Raw genomic sequence first — 20886 nt, forward strand, 5'->3', positions numbered from 1 at the left:
TGGCAAAAATTAAAATATTTTTAATTTATTTTAAATAATTAAATAGAATTGTTCGATTGTCCCACAGCAAGCTGTCCCACAGCAAGTTGATCATGATGAGTTGTCCTGCAGCAACTTGGCCATGGTGAAGTGGCTGTGGTGAGGTGGCTGCATAGAGTTCTCCCATTCCAACTTGAAGATGTTGTGGACTTCAGCTCCACACATCCAAAACCAGGAACTGCTGTCTGGGGAATTCTGGGAGTTGAAGTCCATGCATTTTCAAGTTGCCAAGGTTGAGAAACACTGATTATAGAGTTTATTGGAACAGCTCAGCCAACCTGTTCTATAAGGTGGTTCATGTTCTATAAGATGTTTCAGAGAACAGCTACGTAATCATCAGCTTTGGTTCTAACTTCTCGCATTCTTCTTCTGCTCTTGTTCAACAGGACCTATTACACAAGTCCTAACTTCAGATGTTCCTGGGGCCCTACTGTACATTAGCCATAATGGCAGAATATTCATGAACTGACAGAGACATGGTTAACAAAGTCATCCAGTGGGAGCTGAATTGGGGGCTGAGAGTCTGGGTGTGGCTTAGCTCTGTGCTCTCAATTCTGAAAGTGAAACTAGTAATCTGTTCTTAGCTCCTGAACTGCTTGCTGTTTGTGTTTTGCTTATATTACATTGGAAGAAACTACTGGTATTGTAAACTTTACTTCAATGTGTTATTATGTTTATAAAGAAGTTAATGAATCCTGCTGAGTCAATCATCTGTGTGTTTTCTGGATTTGAATTTCTGCTTCAAATTCTCACATATAGTTAAGAACTTCAATCTGAGTTAGCAAAACCTTTCAGGAGCAAAATGTTGTGTTTCTAAAGCATTGGTGTCTATCCCTACACACTCACGTTGAAATCATTTCTCTCCTTTTGGTGAAAGTTTTGGTGTTTTTGCTTTTAAAGGAAGACCAAGAAAAGAGGCTGTAATCTGCCCATAATTGAATTTCAGACATTGGGAATATATGCATCGACCTTTTTCTGTAAATCAGGAGTGAGGAGTTATGAGAGAGCTTGGGAGGGGAGTGGGGGAGAGAGGGAGAGAGAGAATGGGACAAAATTAACGTTTTGGGGGAATTTATCCTATTCCCTCCCTCCCCCCAAAAAAATCTTTTTACCAGCTGTTGTGGATGCTGACAGAATTCTATCTTAGATAAAAGCTCTGATTTGAAATGAGACCAATCGAAAGACAATAGTTTCTTAATTCTGCAGTTGCTAAGAAAATGTCATAAATTGCATCTGGCATGTGAAAAAGAAAAACGCATTCTACTTTGCTATTTAGAAACATTTAAACTGATCGTCTTGACCTCTGTGGAAACAAGCAAAGCAGAAGAGCGATTAGAAAGCTTAAAGCTCATGTTTATACACATTTATCTTAAGTAATTAGATCTCTGGAGTCAAGGCAGGAGGAGAATGAGATATAAAGAGCCACGAGGAAAGCAGGCAGGCAAAATGATTTATGTTGTAGGAATGTACTTCTTTTCTCTTCCTCTCTTTTTATTTCACAATGAAGACAAACTGGGTGATCCATGGTGGGAAAAAGGCAGAACCTGTGGTGTTCCTATGCACCCTGGTTTTCTGGTGGTGATGGGGAACAGGATTGGACTTCAGCAGTGGCATTTTTCAATGGCTCAGTTTCATGTCCCTTTCGTGACTCAGAGGAGGAAGCCGAACAACTGACAGGGAGTGTGAGTGGGGCTCCATTGGCTGTGGAAGAAACTGGGGAAGGGCAAAGTCTGGCTGGGCAGAGCAGGAAAGAAGTAAAACAAGGGAGAGGAAATTCAGAGGAAGACTCAGGCCCACCCCCTCCTCATCCTAGGGCACGCAGGGAGGAACGGAGAAGAGAGCAATGTGGGTTGGGTGGCTTATGGGGGAGGAAAGGGCCCTGATTCCCTTCATTAGCTGCAGCTGGGAACACAGGGTATAAAAAAGGCAAGCTGCGTGCAGCAAGCTGTTGGGAACAAACGTGACTTTATCTTATATCGTTGTGGCTTATCTGTGTTCCTGGCATCTTCCCAACTGTGTGAGTTTTGCCGTGCTTTCAAGTTTGAAATTCCTGCTTCTGCCCTGCCAAACTAATTACTTCAGTTTGGTTTGTTTGGATTTTAAGTTACAGTTTGTGGGTACCTTGTTTTGGACTGAATTTTCTACAGTCAAAGGCTGTTCCTGGGAGAGTTTTTCGCCAGCCCGAATGTAACCTGGACATTGTGGGCAAAGTTGGAGATAATAAAGGGACTCTTATTGCTTATCTGACTGTGTTGCCTTTGTGCCACGGCCCGGGTCATCATACTCAGCTTAATTCTTCTCTCTTTCTCTTAGCCATATATTTTGAGGGGACATCTGGGGAATTTTTGGCACTCATGTCAGAAGCTCCGAGGCACTTCCAGATTGAAAGGAATAGCCAGGGACATCAATGTTGCCCAGCAGACACCCAGTTGAAGAGCTCCTTTTATGCCCCTGGCAGGAGCTGGAGTGAGGGACAAGAGCTCAACCCTGCCCCACAGGCTTGCTAACCTCCCGCCCAGCATTCCAACCACTTCAGCCACCATGCTATCAGGGGAATAATAGCAATAGCACTTAAACTTATATACCACTTTATAGTGCTTTACAGCCCTCTCTAAGCAGTTTAGAGAGTTAGCCTATTGCCCCCAACAATCTGGGTCCTCATTTTACCCACTTCAGAAGGCTGGAAGGCTGAGTCAACCTTGAGCCTGGTGAGATTCGATCTGTCAAATTGCAAGCAGCTGGCTGTCAGCAGAAGTAGTTTTCAGTATTGGACTCTAACCACTGCGCCACTGAGGTTATATATTAAATATATTACAGTACATTATGTTTAATATTATGGTTTTGTTGTTCCCCCCTTTTAGTCAATAGAAAATTAGGCAATAGAAAATTCTGCTGTGTGACAGCTCTTCAGATATTTGAAGACTAGCGTATCTCCCTTCAGTTGCCTTTTCTGCAGGTTAAGTGTTCAGTCACTTAGTCGTGTCTGACTCTTAGAGATTTCATGGACCACAGCATGCCAGCCTCCCTGTCCTTCACTGTCACCTACCCAAACTCATATTTATTGAGTCGATGACATAATCTAACCACCTCTTCCTCTCCTGTCCCCTTCTCCTTTAGCCTTCAATCTTTTCCAACATCTGGTTTTTTTCCAATGAGGCCTCTCTTCTCATTTGATGGCCAAAGTATTTGAGCTTCAGCTTCAATAGCTGTCCTTCCAAAGAGCAACCAGGGTTGATTTCCTTTAGGACTGACTGATTTGATCTCCTTGCAGTCCAAGGGACCCTCAAGCATCTTCTCTAACACCACAATTCAAAAGCATCAATTCCTCGGTGCTCAGCCTTCCTTATGGTTCAATTCTCACAGCCCTACATTACTATTGGGGAAACCATAGTTTTGGCTATACAGACTTTTGTTATCAAGGTGATGTCTCTGCTTTTTAATATGCTGTCTAGGCTAAACATACCTAGATCTTTTAAATGAATCTCATGGGGCTTGGTTTTCAGATTATTTCACCATCTTGGTACATTTGCTCCAACTTGTCACTGCCCATAATTCCATTCCATATTCCAAATGGGGTCTGAGCAGGCAGAATCGAGAGGAACATTTACTTCCTACAGGCCAAGAAATATGGTGTCCAAGAAAAGAGGCTACCCATCACCCAAGCACTCTGATCCCAAATTCACAACCTGTGAACTAAATGGCAGATTGAGGATGGGTTCTTCAGCAGCGCCTTGCTTGTGAATGTGACAAAGCAGTCAGCATAGCAATCTGCGCGGTATACTTGTTACTGTTGTGCAGACTGCTAATGACAACATCTGTCACAGATGAAAGTGGCTTTGGCAACCTCTTGTGAAACCTGCTGTCACCTCTAGGCGTACCACATTTGTTAAAAATGGAGCTGCGGATCCAAAGAGAAATTATGACATTTTATTTTACTTTTATTTTTTTTTATTCAGCTTGGATACTGATCAACTCCAGTCAACTCTGGATGACTCCCAACGTAAAAAACAAAACAACAAACCTTCCCAATAACAATAACCAAGATAATAAATCATCTTCTCTTCTTCTTGTGCAATATCTGCCACCAGATGTTGGTGATCATGTTTGCGATCCAATTTTTATCAACAGCCACACAAACAAGTGCTGTTGAGTTTTGTCCAAACCAGTCCCTTAGATTTTGAAGCCATGAAGTTCTTCTTCTGCCTGGACCTCATTTGCCTTCAATCTTTCCTTGGAGGATTAAGTGAAGTATGCCATATTTTTCCAGGGGTCACATCACACGTCCAAAATATTCTAACTTTTGCTTTTTTATGGTTTTGATGATTTCCCTTGGCTTTTCCAGGCAGCTTGAAATCTAATGAACCACAAGCACACCATGCACCCAAGAAGTGACTTCAACCAGCCTAAACCAAACCTCAGGAGATAATTTGTCAACCATCCTCCAAATCTTGGCTTTAGCTGTTTTGTTCAATGGGGTGTCCCCAATTCTAAAAATGGCAGACGTTTGCTTGTGTGGTAAATATTAAACCCCTTCCATCGCAAACAAAGGGGAATGAAAGAGACAGACCAACCAGCAGCTTGGAGTGAAGTGCGCTGTTCAATTAGACCTTTTGTGATTTTCTTCTTTGTGTCTGCTTTGTGAAACAGCACCAGAGGGATTAGCACAGAACAGAACAGGGTCAAAAGAGGTCATTTTTGAACAGCAATTTACCGGCAGTATCTGATTGACAGGCAGAGCTCACATTCTCACAGAAAAGCCTTGTCTTCTCAATTGCATTGCATTTCCACATTTTTTGTTTTGATTTTGATTTTTTTCTTTGTGGTGGTGGTGGTGGTGGTTTTCTGTTGAATGAAACCATAAATGCCTCTTAGCAAAGCAATGTCTAGAATTATATAAATTAGCAAAGCAATGGCTAGAATTATATAAATCTATATTTTTTATTAAAGTTTTTAATCTTTTTAAAATGAAATTAATAATTTCCCCCCTTTCTAGTTGCTGCATTTCTGACACAAGATGAGATGAGCAAAGCAAGGCCTGGAGATTCAAACAGACAAGTCTCATCTTTAAGGGGTGTTTGCCACCTTGAGTTGACATATGTGTAGGGAGATAGGTAGGAGATGAGAGAGAGGGAGAGGGAGGGAGGGAGGGAGAGAGAGAGAGAGAGAGAGAGGATAGAAACACTAATAATAAGATGCATTTCCACATTTGTACAAGAAGTATACAAGGCAGTATAAATAATGTTCCCTTCTGGCAACTCCCTCTTATTCTTCCCAATCATGTGAGGTGGGTTAGATTGGGGAAAAAACACAGGCCCTTTATCACTCAATCAAAATAGAGCTGGAAGGGACCTTGGCGGTCTTCTAGCAATCCCCTGATCAAGCAGGAGACCCTATACCATTTCAGACAAATGGTTGTCCAATCTTTTCTTGAAAGCCTCCTGTGATGGAGCACCCACAACTTCTGGAGGCAAACTGTTCCACTGGTTAATTGTCCTCAGTGGAATTAAGTTTCTCCTTAATTCCAGGTAGCTTCTCTTGATTAGTTGACGGTGGTGTTTAAGGGTAGACTAAGACTTGAACCTTCCTGCTCCTAGTCTCACACTTTCTCAATACTCCAGAGTATCTCTCTTTGTTCTGCATTAGCCAGAGCAAAATCCTCCTCCCCAAGAAAACATCTCTAAAGCAAAGATGCACTTCATTCCAAAACTTCACAACCTGGCTTATATTCTGTTCTCCCTTTAATATTTTTTTTAAGTCTAGCATGTTTCCTGCAGCACTGAATTCTTTTAAAAGCAAAGACTCCTTGTTTAACACATCCCTAGAGTAGCCTGTTTTAATGTACACAACAACAATAATCTGAAATAAAATGTAGACTGCATTTGTTAGGTTAAGGATAGATGAAAAATTTGGCTGAATGATGTAATCCTGGGGTCTCCAGATTAAGGGGAAAAAACCCAGATTTGGAAGGGGTCATAGGCCCAAAGTTTTCCACCCGTTTAGAAGAGCCACATGCAATGCAGGTTTCTGTCCCTATGAAGGATGACTGACTTGAAGTTAGACCTTGACTTCCGGCCACAATTAAACTCAAAATTTATGTTGCTAAACAAGACAATTGTTAAGTGAGTGTTGCCTATTTCATGACCCTTCTTGCCACATTTGCTAAGTAAATCACTGCAGTTGGTAAATTATTAACATGGTTGTTAAGGAAATCTGGCTTCGCCATTGACTTTGCTTAGGGGAAGGTCACAAAAGTTGATCACATGACCCTGGGGCACTTCAACCTTTGTAAGTATGAACCAATTGTCAAGCATCTGAATTTTGATCACATGACAATGGGAATGCTGCAACCATGATAAGTGTGAAAAACGGGCATTAAGTCACTTTTTTCAGTGCCGTTGTGAACTTCAAACAGCCACTAAATAAAGTCTTGAAAATCGAAGGCTACCCGTACATTGTTCTTATCCCTAATTCAAAAACTAGTAGAAAAAAAACCAGGATTCACCCAGCCAACCTGCATAAACAAGCATGAAAGTAGCAATAAAATAATCCGTGCCAGTGAATTAAGGCAGAGGGATTCTCAAACCAGGCTGGCATCTGGCTTCCAGTCACACAGTGCTTACATTTTGTCAATAACACAGTGAAGGAAGGTGTGAGTGAATCTTATTTCATTGGACAAGCAGCTCAGAATACAGATAAGGCCGAGAGAAGATATGAACCCTTAAATTAATGTTTTTAGCATTATCTTGGAAGGAGAATTGATCCCGATCTTTCCTGACAGAAAATCAGTTCCTCCTGAACTCTTCGGGCAGCACACACTAACTTGCATTTGATCCTAATAAAATATCAGCATAAGTTCACCAAAAATAAATACGTCATTGGTGACATTACGGCAACAGTTGAAAGCCACATTAAGTGGAAGGTTTAACTGAATTGCTACATGATGTTTTTGCCAATCTGTATAAAAAATTGTGTCCCTCTTGCATCCGGTCAAAGGTCTGATCTCCTTACAGCGGTAACCTTCAGACTTTCTAATGGTGATCTGGCCTTTCATCCTAGTGCTTAATGATTTGTCAAATCTGTTTCTTTCCAGAGACCATTTAGGTCACTGGGTCTAACTTCCGGCTCAGGGCAAGACTCCAAATCAAAATGGCAGCCCACGTTGTCATTTTCCTCTCCAAACTGTTAACGTTTGCCTCTTGCTTTTCTGCTTGTCTGAACACCCTATTTAAATAATTATTGCCCACATTCAAAGGGACTAACCCTTTTGAAATCCCTGTCATTAGAAAACATTAGCACCTAGAGCAAAGCTAGCACCAAACCACCCATTCTTTCACTTTGTAAAGCAGGACTGGAATCTTTTTTTAATTGTGTTGTCCTTAGAGATGACTTTGTAAGTTCAACCGAGAAGCGCCCTGAGCTTTAATGAAAAGACCCTTAGCTGATTGCAACCTGTAGCTCCGAAGAAATGATTGCATAGGAACAGTTAGCAGGGAGACCATAAAAGGAAAGTGTCTCTGGGCTCAGTTTGATTGATTTTTTTCCCTTCTAAAACTCCCTCTATTAATTGGCTAAAAACAAACAGCAAAAGGGCCATTCAGGTCATTGTCCTATTTATTTCTCAGTAACAAAGACATTTTATCTCTGGATTTCCTGTACCAAGACAAAGGGGAAGTGTTGGACGAGTTTGTATGCTATATTCTCTTCCAGTTCTGATTCTGTGAAGCTCCAGCACAGCTTCATTAGGGTAGTCCTCGACTTATGGCCACAATTGACTACTCAGAGTTACTTCAGATTGTTCTCACCCAGGCTTCCCAAAATCGCAACACAGACTCCTCGTCCCAACAAAAAACCCTTTATTTAGGCTAATGTGAATTCCTCTCATTCACATCCAAAATCCTGGCAAACAGTCTTTCAAGAGATTTTACAACTACAGACCTTTATCAGGCTTGGAGAGTTGCCAGGCCGATAGCTTCCAAATGCCATTCTGTAGCAGAACATACTTGGTAAGGATTCAGGAACAAATCTTCACCCTCATTAAATGAACTAATTGCCTCCTGCAAACACCACTCTCCTTTCAGTCCTCTTTATTCCCTATGGGAGGGGCCATTCATTGTCCACCTGTGCCTTTACTCCTGAGTCAACTCTTGTTCCTTAACTGTTCCCTTCTCCTGGCAGCTCTGCACATGTGCACATTGGGAACAGGCTCCAGCTGTTCTTCTGCCTCACTGATCTCTGACTTCAAAGGCAACTGGTAATTGTCAGATGGCCCTGGCCCCATCTCTGCCTCTGACACAGAGCATTCACAGAGCATTCTAGGACTGGCCCATGTTCCTCCCCAACCTCCTCAGGGTCCGAGTCTGCCGCCAGCTCCACTGGCCATTGGCAGGCCACAACACAGACTGCAAAATGGGGGTGGGGGAATAAATTTGATAATAATAATAATAAAATTGGAACCAGAACTTCCAACGCTAAGCAAGGCAATTGTTATGTGAATCGTGCCCAATATTAAGAATTTTTGCCAAGACTGTTAAGCAAATCACTGCATGGTTAAGTGAATGAACTCTAAGCAACCCTTAACCTGCTGAACAAATCAAGCTTCCCCTGTTGAATTTGCCTGTTGAAAGCAGATTGGAAGGTCACAATTGGAAATCACATAATCCAGGACACTGCAACTGTCATAAATGCTTGCCAGTTGTCAACTGCCAACTGAATTTTGATCACATGACTAGTGGTAGAATTTAAAATATTTTACTACCAATTCTATGGAGGAGTGAGGAGCGTTCTAAAATGGGCAATTTTAAGCATGAAAACTTACCTTACCAACAACGCTGGTGAGTAAAACAGCTGAGGTATGGCAATCCACTCTGCCATGCCTGTGATGTTCCAGGGTGGGATACAAAAGCAACAAAGTCCCCAAAACAGGTGAAGTCCCTTTAATTCCTTCAACCTGGTTGCAAAGGTCCAATTATCATTGACTGGAGAAAAAAACTCCCCCACAAACAGTTGCGAAAAGGAAGAACTTCCGTTCAAACTCAAAATACATATAAATTATAAATAGGAAAAAAACCACAAACCACACTGAAGCAATTAATGAGACAAGGCAAAATAAGGGTTTGAAGACACCTACAGATATCGAAATACACACACTGGGAAGGATGCCAGAACTCAGATAAGAACTGACAGACTAGAAATATTTTCACGTTTTGCTTCCAGCACTGGTCCATGCACAGTTTGTCCTTTAAAACAGTCCTCACAGCTGCAGCCCATGAAGGGGATCAAGGCCCTTTTCTCCCCCGTAGACCACACCATTCACGTTTCTCCCTTATCCACTCCTCCCTGCATGCCCTAGGATGAAGAGGGGATGGGCCTGGGTCTTCCTCTGAACGCCCAGCTGGCCTGTGCCCTTCCCCAGTTTCCTCCACAACCTCTGGAGCCACACTCCCACTCCCTCTCGGCTGTTCCTCTTCTCCCTCGAAGTCAGATACTAACAGGGGCATGACAATGTCTATCAGCCGAGCTACAAACAAAAGAAATTTAGGAAAGAGCGGGGGTGGATGGATGGGGCAAACTGCTGACCGGCACTACCGGATCGTTAGAACCAGGTGAACCAGCAGATAACACCAATGCATGTGACCCATGATGGTGCTGCAACAGTTGTAAGTGTGAGGACCAGCCATAAGTCACTTTTTTCAGAGCTGTTGTAACTAAGAATAGTCATTAAATTGAATAGTTGTAAGCCGAGGACTAGCTTGCATAGTTTTCTTTCTAAACAGCCCAGACAGTAGGCTAGGGAGATTCTCAATTCATCCCAGTCATGGTTGTCCCAAAGGTGCTTTTCCAATTGGACTTGGGTTTCTTTCTCCTTGACAGGACAAGATAAGGCTAGATAAAAGAGGAAGAAAAAAACACCCAAGAAAGTCCAACTGCCTTTCAAAAAAGCACCTTCGGAACATAGTGTTGGAAGTTAAAACCCACCCCTCTCCTAGAAAAATAAAATATTTTAGAATATATTAAAAAGGCAGAATATTACTCAGCCCCACCCTACCTTTGTTAATAGCAATAGCACTTATATATCGCTTTATAGTGCTTTGCAGCCCTTTAAACAGTTTACAGAATCAGCATATTGTCCCCAACAATTTGGGTCCTCATAACAGGCCATTAAGGCCTGAGAAGTCTATTCTACATAACAAAGATCTATCTCCTTCAGGCAAAGCCATTCAATTGCCCTTCATTGCACCACCCACCAAGTTTCAACCAAAGTTAGCACACAGACAACTTACAAAGTTACCCCTGCATGGCCCCATTGGAGTGTGACAACCGATCAGGATACATTTCTTGCCACAGGAACAGGAAACTAGTTCAAAGCCCAACAGAGGGTATAAATATATCTCACTCTCCACTCCATGTGGTCAGCTATCCAGAATCATACATGCTTGGTGATTCTGTTTCACCATTAAACCATCTTTCCAATCAGCCTCCAAGTTTCCAGTGTCTTTCTTCCCGCTTGGAACTGAACCCAGATGGACATTTCTTCCAACAATTGCACAGAAAGGAAAAATAACTCTAGTTTGTCTCTCTCATTCTCCTGCTGGTTGTCAGCTTCCTTGGCAGCTGAAGCAGGACTCTGAAAAGTTAAAACATGCTGCAGCAATCTTGCCTCTGTTGACATTAGACTAGGAAAATAAAAACTGCCTTCCAATGTTTTATCAAGAGTTCAGAGTATATCTTGGAGCTGCTAGCTTGTAAAAGGGCATGCTATATAATACCTTAGCATTGCAGAAATGTCAAAATTTTCTTCCACCCAGTCAAAAGTATAATCATCGGTCGCTCCCTTCTTGTAAGTCAGAATTTATGCATTCATGGAAATTCCTCTTTATTTTTCTGTTCAAATCATTCAAATGTAATTTCTGTCCTCTATGTGTATCTGTCCTATAGGTTGTTGTTGTTTTTAAAAGATAATAGAAAAATCTATAACTGTAAATATATACAGCATACAACAATTTTGAATTTGCCTTGCTCCCTAATTACCTTGTTTTGTTGATGGTATTATTATTGTTCTTTCACGCCTATAGTTTCTTGTTGCAGGCTATTCCAGTGCAACTTTACCTGGTGCGACCGTTAAAAAGATAGCTCTCTCTGTTGGTTTACATCTTGAATCACATAACTCTTTTTCAGGTGGATTTTTAATTGGGGGAAAAATGAATGCTAATGTTTATACCACAGTGACATCTAGCAAGAACAAATCATCTGGGAGGGAAGGAAAGCAGAGCAGAGAAGGGTGGGAGGACAAAGGAGAGGGTAAAGGGAACGGTGGGGAGGAGATCAGAGGAGGGGAGGGGGAGGGAAGAGAGGGGAGGGAAAAGGGGAGAGGGGAGGGGAGGAGAAAAGGGGAAGGAGGGGAGGTGAGAGGGGAAAAGAGAAGGGAGGGGACAGGAGGGGAGAGGGAGATAAGATAGAAGGGGAGGACATGAGAGGAAAGGAGGGAGGGGGAGGGGACAGGAGGAGAGGGGGAGAGGAGGAGAAAGGAGATGGAAGGGGAGGAAAGGAAGGAGGGAGAGGGGAGGGGAGGGAGGGGTAGGATAGAGGGGAGGGAAAAGAGGGGACGAGAGGAGAGGGAAGAGGAGGGGAAAATTTAATTGGGAGCTTCCTATCAAATTCTGTCAACAGTGGTGTCCCCCAAGGCAGTGTTCTAGGACCAACTCTCTTCATATTCTACATAAATGACCTCTGTGGTCATATCAAGAGCAACTGTGTCCTCTTCGCTGACGATATGAAGCTATTCAACACCAGAGACAATACTGTTACCATTCAAAAAGACCTCGACTATCTATGAGAATGGTCAAACAAATGGCAACTTCAAATCTCAACAAATAAATGCTCTATCCTACATATTGGCAAAAATAAAAATCAGAAAATAAAATACAGGCTGAATAGTCAAGACCTTGTTGATGATCCAAACTCTGTCAAGGATCTTGGAGTACTCATCTCAAATGACCTAAGTGCTAGAGCCCACTGTAACTACATAGCCAAAAAGGCGTTAAGAGTTTTTAACCTAATCTTACGTAGCTTTTTCTCTGGTAATATTGCACTAATAAGTAGAGCATACAAAACATTTGCTAGACCAATATTTGAATACAGCTCATCAGTCTGGAACCCACATTACGTATCTGATATTAATATTAATATTTCACAAGAAGAGTTCTCCACACCTCTACTCGTTGCAGAATACCTTATGCCATCAGACTCGAAATTCTAGACCTAGAAAACCTGCAACTATGCCGCCTTCGGTCCGATCTAAGTATAGTATATAAAATCATACATTGCAATGTCCTACCTGTCAATGAATACTTCAGCTTCAACCATAACAATACAAGAGCAAACAATAGATACAAACTTAAGGTTAATTGCTCCAAACTTGACTGCAGGAAATATGACTTCAGCAACAGAGTGGTCAATGTCTGGAATACTCTACCTGACTCTGTGGTTTCTTCCCCAAACCCCAAAAACTTTAACCTTAGTCTGTCTACTATTGACCTCACCCCTTTCCTAAGAGGTCTGTAGGGAGCGTGCATAAGCGCACCAATGTGCCTACCGTCCCTGTCCGTCCCTGTTTCTTTTATTTTATTTTATTTTCATTTTTCTTATATGTATCCATGTATTCATAACTATGTTTTTACTTATACCTATTATCTTGTAAGCAATTGACAAAATAAAATAAAATAAAAATAAATTTTAAAAAAGGAGCAGAGGGGAAAGGAGGGGAGAGGCAGGGAAAAGAGGAGAGAGGAGGGTGAAGGGTAGATGGGAGGGGAGGTTAATGGAGAGGGCAGGGGATGGGAAGGGAAGGGAGGAGAGGGGACGATAGGGGAGGATGCTGCCCAGTTGCCCTGAAAGGCAGAACACGTTTCACTGGTGGTCTGATTCATAGAAGTCCCAGGGCTCACTGTGTGCAATTTCAGAAATATTAATAGCCTGGGTTTACATGCTGGCTAACTTCAAATTGACCTCACAAACCCTGGATGCACTAGACTAGACTATGAGCTAAGGCAGATTCTGGGAGCAACCCTTGGAAATGGGCAGCCTTTGATTATTGACTCAGGTACAACAGAAATAGCGCTTAGACCTATATACCGCTTCACAGTGCTTTTACAGTCCTCTCTAAGCAGTTTACAGAGTCAGCATATTGCCCCTAACAATCTGGGTCCTCATGGCTGTGAGGAATTTTGGGACAGGTGCTTACTTCAAACCTGATTGAAATCTCACAGAAAATGACATCAAACATTTTTTTAAAAAAAGGATTGGCACAGAAAATTGGATACTGTACATTTTTTTAAACAGGTTTCTTTACTGATGTGCCAAATTGACAAAAATACCAGCTGTATTCACACAAAATTCAAAACAGGCTGGGCTAAAATACACTGCTCAAAAAAATAAAGGGAACACTTAAACAACACAATGTAACACCAAGTCAATCACACTCCTGTGAAATCAAACTGTCCACTTAGGTAGTAACACTGATTGACAATCAATTTCACGTGCTGTTGTGCAAATGAAATAGACAACTGGCGGAAAGTATAGGCAGGTAGCAAGACATCCCCAATAAAGGAGTGGTTCTGCAGGTGGTGACCAGAGACCACTTCTCAGTTCCTATGCTTTCTGGCTGATGGTTTGGTCACTTTTGAATGCTGGCGGTGCTTTCACTCTAGTGGTAGCATGAGACGGAGTCTACAACCCACACAAGTGGCTCAGGTAGTGCAGCTCATCCAGGATGGCACATCAATGCGAGCGGTGCAAGAAGGTTTGTTGTGTCTGTCAGTGTAGTGTCCAGAGCATGGAGGCTCTACCAGGAGACAGGCCAGTACATCAGGAGACGTGGAGGAGGCCGTAGGAGGGCAACAACCCAGCATCAGGACCGCTACCTCTGCCTTTGTACAAGAAGGGACAGGAGGAGCACTGCCGGAGTCCTGCAAAATGACCTCCAGCAGATGTGCATGTGGCTGCTCAAATGGTCAGAAACAGACTCCATGAGGGTGGTATGAGGGCCCGACGTCCACAGGTGGGGGGTTGTGCTTACAGCCCAACACCATGCAGGATGTTTGGCATTTGCCAGAGAACACCAAGATTGGCAAATTTGCCACTGGTGCTCTGTGCTCTTCACAGATGAAAACAGGTTCACACTGAGCACATGTGACTGACGTGACAGGTTCTAGAGACACCATGAAGAACGTTTTGCTGCCTGCAACATCCTCCAGCATGACCAGTTTGGCAGTGAGTCAGTAATGGTGTGGGGTGGCATTTCTTTAAGGGGCCGCACAGCCCTCCATGTGATCACCAGAGGTAGCCTGACTGCCATTAGGTACTCAGACCCCTTGTGAGACCATATGCTGGTGCGGTTGGCCCTGGGTTCCTCCTAATGCAAGACAATGCTAGACCTCATGTGGCTGGAGTGTGTCAGGAGCTCCTGCAAAATGAAGGCATTGATGCTATGGACTGGCCCACCCATTCCCCAGACCTGAATCCAATTGAGCACATCTGGGACATGATGTCTCGCTCCATCCACCAATGCCACATTGCACCACAGACTGTCCAGGAGTTGGGGGATGCTTTAGTCCAGCCCAAAATGGGGGGTGGTTTGTAAGAAGTATTCATGCACACACACCCTCCTTCCTTTGTGGGCCTCAGCTTAAGGAAAAGAAACTGTGCTGCAATTGAAAACCTGAATGGCCCGGCTGTTGCAAAAAGCAGAAACATTGAATTTAACCTATATACTCTAAAAGAGAGCTCACTAGAGGCTATGGCCAGACTAAAGATAAGGGGATAAAATTAATTATATTTGTTTGACAAGATTAAAATCCAAGGAAGCTGGTACTTTAGACCCATTGCTAGCTTTTGTGAAACAAGCTTAACCAAATCAAATAACCAAGCACACAAACCTCAAAATTATAAAATGCTGTAAAAACTGTATTCAAAACTCTTGCACTCATCAAGCTAATTTTTCAGCTGTCCCAGAACTGCATGCTGTTATTGGTTCTGCTCATCAATAAACCTTCTTTCTTAAAACAACCTCCATTTTATTCCCAGCTTGGAATAAATAGTGGTGAAATAGTGGTGAAAGAAAACTTCAGTTACTTAGGATCTTGCTGAAAAATTCACCATGCAAGGGAAGTCCTACAGAATTCTGACCTCTCTTGCTGCCAGTTTCATTTTCATTAAGAAAGTGGAAGAGGAAACAAGAGGCTCATTTATCCTGGGCTGAATCCTAACAAATAAAGAGGAAGTATAGGTAATCCTCAGGAGCCCCCAAAATTACATTGCTAAGTGGGATATTTGTTAAGTGAGTTTGTCATGCCCTTATTCATCGGACTCTGAGGGAGAGGAGGAACAGCCGACAGGGAGTGGAGGTGTGGCTCTGGAGGTTGTGGAGGAGGCTGGGGAAGGGCAGAGACCGACTGGGCAGTCAGAGGGAGAACCAGGCCCATCACCTCTTCATCCTAGGACCCGCAGGGAGGAATGGAGAAGGAAACAACTTGGTTTACGAGAGAGGAAGTGTCCATGATCCCCCCTCATTGGTTGCAGCTGGGGAGAATAGTATATAAGAGAGACGGTTAAAACACAGCATTGCCAGAAGCAAAGTGTGTTTTATTTGGGCTGAAGTTATCTTAGTTGGTGTCCTTCCAACAGACTGTGTCTTGTTATCTCCTTGAAGTTGGTAATTACTTATCCTGGTCTGTTGTGGAAATTCCTTCATTGTAGTTTGTTTGTTTGGTTTTTTTATTTCACCTCTATCTGCTCATTAAGTTCAGATGTATTGCTTTCTTTTGAAGACTATTTTTGAGTAAGTTTTATCTCCAACTGAGTATTATTGAACAGTGGGGCCAAGTTGGAGGCATTAAAGCAGGGGTCCCCAACCGTGGCAACTTGAAGTCTTTTGGACTTCAACTCCCAGGATTGTCCAGCCCGCAAAGCTGGCTGAGGAATTCTGGGAGTTGAAGTCCAAAAGTCTTCAAGTTGCCAAGGTTGGAGACCCCTGCATTAAAGGACATTTATTTACATTTTGGATTTTGTTATGTTTGTGTTACACTCCGGGTCATCACAGAGTTTTGCCCCATTTTATTATCTTTCTTGTTATGGTTGTTAAGTGAATTGCTGCAGTTGTTAAGTGAGTAACACAGCTGTTCAGTGAATCTGATTTTGCTTGTCGGAAGTTCACAAAAGGGGATTGCTTGACTCTGGGACACTGCAAACCATCATAAATATGAACCAGTTGCCAAGTCATAAGTCACTTTTTTTGGTGCCATTATAACTTGGGAATGGCTACTAAATGATCTGTTGTAAATCAAGGATCACCTGTAATCCTATCACATTGAAGATCAAGATAAATAGAGAAGAAAAGCTGAAAAAAAATTCAGGCATGCTTTTTGGACTTCAGAAGGACAGGTTTTAAGTGACTTGGGCAAAAGATGGAGAAAGTATCCTAGCTGAAAATCCTAGAGGATAAACAAGTGCAAAGTTTGAGGGCTGCACTGTACTGAGGGGTTTGCAGAGGGCTTTGAAGAAAATATGAACTTAGAAAACATGAACTTAACCCAGGAAGACTGGGAAGGGTAAGAAACAAATTCAAGATTGTACTATGCTCCCCTGAACTCTTTTTGCACACAGCAGCCATTTTCAAAATTCTGCCTATGCAACTTCCCCTGTTTTCATCAATTCTAGCTCTGATCTTCATCGTGAATTATTACTGTGCTATTTTCTCCACCTGCTTATTTCCATTTTTTTTTTTAACGATACACAGGGGTGGGATGCTACCGGTTCTGCCCAGCTCTACAGAACCGATAGCTCTGAAGAGCAGCAAACACTGAACTGGTTCTGTGTCTGCTGCTATTTGGCCCACCTACCCACCAGGGCTCTTACCTGTCCTTTATTTCCTGCTTTTTCAACCTCAGCTGCTTTGTGTGGCACAGCTGAGGTTGGAAAAGCAGGAAAAAAGAGGCTTTTCAAATGCTGCGCACCTGCACGCTCCACTTTTCAGCTGTCTGGGTGGCACAGCTTGAGGATTTTTACATGCGCACACAGAAAAATGTAGTCACCAAACCGGTAGTAACACTTGAATCCCGCCCCTGAGGATACATACATTTAGAAACAGAATAATAGAAGTTGAAGGGACCTTGAAGTTTTCTAGTCTGACCCCTGGCTCAAGGAAATGGTTGTTCAATCTCTTCTTTAAAAACTCCAGTGTTGGAGCATTCACAACTTCTGAAGTCATTCCACTGATTAATTGTTCTGTCAGGAAATTTCTTCTTAGTTCTGAGTTGCTTCTCTCCTTGATTAGTTTCCATCTACCGCTTCTTGTCCTGCTTTCAATTGCTTTGGAGAATAGGTTGACTCCCTCTTCCTTGTGGCAACCCCTTAAATATTGGAACATGGCTATCATGTCACTGCTACTCCTTCTTTTCATTAAATTAGACATATCCAATTCCAGCAACTGTTCTCTATTTTTTTTTATCTTCCATTACCCTAATCAATCTTCGCTGCTCTTCTCTGCACTCTTTCTAGAGTCCCAACACAATCTAACATTGCTATGATTGCCTCTTCATTGGTTTGGCAGAAATCACTGAATCATTCAATGGATTTTTCAAGTCTGTCAAATAAATTTTTCATGTGAGATTCCTTATTTTTGTACACCTATCTATTGCCATGAAAGATGCATCCTGATAGGTTGACTTGGAAAAGAGGCATTTATGAAATAGCAGTAGTATAAGTAAAAGAGATGGTGATTCTATTTGTATAGGGATGATAAAAAGAAATTAAACGGGCACACAGAAGCTAAAAAAGGTTGGATCCTTAGAGTAAGCTTTCTTGCCTACCTTGGCCAGGATGGGATTAATCATCCAACAGAATCAGTTGGTTCTCTTTGGAAGACCTACAATTGCCACTATTTCCTCAAATAAAACTGATAATCATGGCAAATCCTCAGGGAGTACAACATTGGTTCTACTCAGCACACCAAGAATCCAAAGTTCAACTAAAGGATTTTGATTAGTGGGGTCTAGGAAGAAGGCATTTTCTGCCACTGCCCCTACATTATGGAACATCTTGCCCTCAGAGGTGAGGAAAGTCCCCAATTTTTTGGCCTTCCACAAAAGGGTCAAAACTTGACTGTGTAATCTTGCGTAGGGGACATTGTAGCTCAAACAACCATGGGGCTGGCTGACCTCACGAGGACCCTTCCCCCCCACCTGTATTAATAACTGTTAATCCACCACCTTGAAATTCTTCACCTTTTGAATTTTTTATATTGTTTTATAATTTTGAATCCTAAATTACTCTGATTTTAATGTTTAATTTTATTGATTGTATTGTACATCAATCAGAGCTCCTTTATATGAAGGGGGGGGGGATAGATAGACAGACAGACAGACAGATGTTTTGACCCAAACCTGTTTCCAAGAGAGCAAACATAAGACAAAGGCAACAGCACAAACTTTTAATGTTTCATCTATGAATTCTGTTTCTTCACAGATAAAAGGCTGCTTCCAACTAATTAGCTCTGATAAGAAAAAGCCTTGCCAAGTTTTTACAAGGCTGCCCAAAAAAACAGATAAGAAATAGTTTACAACACAAGAGTCTTCAAATACCAACTGTAATGTCCACGAGGCTGAGTTTCAAAACGTCTTTGCTTCCTACAAAGAACATTCGTTGTACAGCTGCCTTTTATGTTCTTGAAGGAGGGGCCGTTACCTTGCAGCCTTACTCCTGAGTCACCCATGCTGTTGTAGCTGCTCTTTCCTGAGAGCAATCCTGAGCTCATGCACACTTGGCACAGGCTCCTCGGGAACCTTCTCATCGCTGCTGCCAGCCCCCACAATCTCTGAAGGCAGCAGTCCACTCCCTAATGGTCCTGGACCCTCATCTGAGTCTTCACTCTCCTCAGCTGTCCGCACCTACTGCTGGCTAACCACAACAGAGAGAGAGAGAGAGAGAGAGATGATAGATAGATAGATAGATAGATAGATAGATAGATAGATAGATAGATAGATGATAGATAGATAGATAGATAGATAGATAGATAGATGATAGATATTCTTCAAACCTGGAGCAACTGAAAACCTGGAGAGGTGCTGTCAATCAGTCTTTGTAGAACTGTGTTAAATGGACGAATAATGTGACTTCATATAAGCCACATTCCTATATTCCAGGAATAGCATTGGACAAATATGTTAAACTGGAAATATTTCAGTCTCAAAATGCTATGATTCAAGCTCAAAATAGTTGTTCCAAGTTCAAAACAGTTTCGTTCCAACCTTTCTGGTTAAGGTCCTAACACTTCTTTTGATCGTTCTGGAGATGATTCAAGTTGAAATGAAGTGGTTTGAAATCAAAGCAGAATCATTTTCAGGATAGCTATTTCAAACTCACCCGGAGCATTTGACCCACCGTGAGCATTTCAGTCCTGAAATATTTCAAATCTGAATCATTTTACTTCCCACAAGGACAGAATCTCTGACTCATAGGCCAGCTCTGGTTTGCAAGATCTCACTTTCTGGCACATCTCCCATTCTCTGAAGCTTACTTTCCAGATTCAACTTGTCCCAGTAATCTTTATGTATGCAAGAAGGACAGCCTGGGACCCCCACAGCTGTCAAGTCATTGGTCATAAGGATGGCAGGAATTTTAGCAGCGGAGGGAGCTCCCCATCCAGCTTTTAGCATTTAAGAATTAGCACTATGGAAACTAGTGGAAACCACTTTTGAGTAGATACACACCAGATTGCACTTGTAATTGATCAAAGAATGTTAATTATTTTAAAAAATATAGAAGAAGGCAATGAAAACCACTTCCAGTCTTTTGCCAAGAACACTCCATAAATGAGTGTTCACCAAAATTCAAGCCGTACCAAAAGTTAACAAAACAGAACAAGAGCAGGATTCCTCTAACTCTGCAGGAGAGTTGCTATCTTCTTCTTTATCCCAAAGTAATGTTGGAAGAAATATCCTTCTGGGTTCAGTTCCAAATGGGGAAAAAGACACTGGAATCATGGAAGTTGCTTGGAAAGAAGATTTATTGATGAACAGGATCACATGCCTTGGAGCTCCTGGGCGAAAAGGGAAGAGATGCTGAGAGTCCCTGGGTTTTATACCCTCTCTGGCTTTGAACTTCCTGGGACACAGGAAGAGTATCCCTGCTGTCAGAAGTCATAGCTAGCTTCGTAGGTTGTCTGTGTGCTAAGTTTGGCTGAAATTTGGTAGGTGATGCAATGAAGGGCAATTGAATGGCTCTACCTGAAGGAGGTAGATCTTTGTTATGTAGAATAGACTGGCCCAGGCCTTAATGGCCCATTAACAAAGTGGGGGAGGAGGCTGAGTTTCTGTCTCTCTGAGTTTCTACTTCTCTTTTAGAGGAAATATTCTGCCTTTTAGTATATCCTAAAATCTTTCATTTTCCTAGGAGAGGGATGGGATTTAACTTCCAACTGTAGAATTAGAATTAGAATTATTTTATTGGCCAAGTGTGATTGGACACACAAGGAATTTGTCTTGGTGCAAATACTCTTAGTGTACATAAAAGAAAAGATACATTTGTCAAGAGTCAAGAATCATCAGGTACAACACTTAATAATAGTCATAGGATACAATAAGCAATCAAATCATACTAGGAAACAGTCAACATAAATTGTAAGGATATAAGCGACAAAATTACAGGGCACGCACAGAGATGTCTTGTGGAGCAGGTTGTGCCTCTTGAAGTCTTAAATGCAAAGTGTATATATAATTAAAATGGTGTGTGTGTGTGTGTGTGTGTGTGTGTGTGTGTGTGTACCCACTTATCTATTGAAAAAAAAAGAAGAGA

This window comes from Pseudonaja textilis, chromosome 1, assembly GCF_049901715.1.
Source record: "Pseudonaja textilis isolate UNSWEBS1 chromosome 1, rPseTex1.2, whole genome shotgun sequence".
NCBI classification, from domain to species: Eukaryota; Metazoa; Chordata; class Lepidosauria; order Squamata; family Elapidae; genus Pseudonaja; species Pseudonaja textilis.